This window comes from Sardina pilchardus, chromosome 7 (genome assembly GCF_963854185.1).
Source record: "Sardina pilchardus chromosome 7, fSarPil1.1, whole genome shotgun sequence".
NCBI classification, from domain to species: Eukaryota; Metazoa; Chordata; class Actinopteri; order Clupeiformes; family Clupeidae; genus Sardina; species Sardina pilchardus.
In genome coordinates, this window is record NC_085000.1 from 84,192 (window position 1) to 85,224 (window position 1,033).

General features: G+C 44.5%; 1 non-coding gene across 1 annotated transcript; it reads right to left on the minus strand.

Annotated features, from left to right (window-relative positions):
* Positions 1–710: 710 nt before the first annotated feature.
* On the minus strand, positions 711–829 carry LOC134088308 (5S ribosomal RNA). Its single transcript, XR_009939946.1, has one exon. It is a non-coding gene; the product is annotated as a 5S ribosomal RNA (ribosomal RNA).
* Positions 830–1,033: the final 204 nt, after the last annotated feature.

The window sequence follows — 1,033 nt, forward strand, 5'->3', positions numbered from 1 at the left end:
ATAAATGGGTATACCACCTCCAGACAAATAGCCGAATTCCCACCCAGCAGTGAGCACCCTCCTACTGTATCATCCAAGAAGGCAATCTGACTGCCTCAAAGCTTTTTCAACCGTCTCTGGTAGTAGCAACTGCTGTCAAGCAAAACTTCATGAAGCACGCTGATATTAGCTTTTCATATATCAATTCGCTGTGCGTAAAAACAGGAACTTTGGTCACTCGCTCTACTTGGACATCCTGAAACGAGTAACCTACAGTTGTTCAGGAAAACACTACAATATCTGGGATGTCGAAGGCCATGCAGACTATAGGCTATTTTCCATACTCAGACAGTGTTGAAAAAATTACTTTGCAGCTCTTGGGCGAATGAACACAGCGAGACCGGGAATTGTACAACACGGTGAAAACTATAGGGACATAGAAAACAAAGCTGTCACCCCAAAAAATAAGCTAAACATTCCAGATGAAAACAAGCACTAAAACTCCCCCAATCCGCCAGCTGTTGACAGTCAACTCGTGCAATTTTTTTCGACCTGTTGCTGGCTTAGCCTATATTTCCTACCTATGCATTCATTTATTTATTTATTTATTTTGCTTTCAAACGGAGGAAGCAAATATTCAAAGGGGTTGGAACGTCTACGTACTAGGGAGCAGGCACGCACAGACAGACAGCTTGAAAAAAAAAAAAGTGTCACTGGCTGATGGAGAGAAAAGCTTACGGCACCTGGTATTCCCAGGCGGTCTCCCATCCAAGTACTAACCAGGCCCGACGCTGCTTAGCTTCCGAGATCGGACGAGATCGGGCGTGTTCAGCGTGGTATGGCCGTAAGCGAAAGCAACCGGCCAAAGTAACCTACTTAAAGCTCCCTAACCCGGGTTGGAGACGCGTGTGTTGTGAAAGGTGAGGTACGCTACATTGTGTTCATGAAAACAAGGGCGCATTTTCCGCGTGGAGTTCTACTTTGAAAGTGAAGAATACAACAAATGGCATTTAAAACTTGGCAACATTTCCAATAACTGTTCCTTCTTTATCCT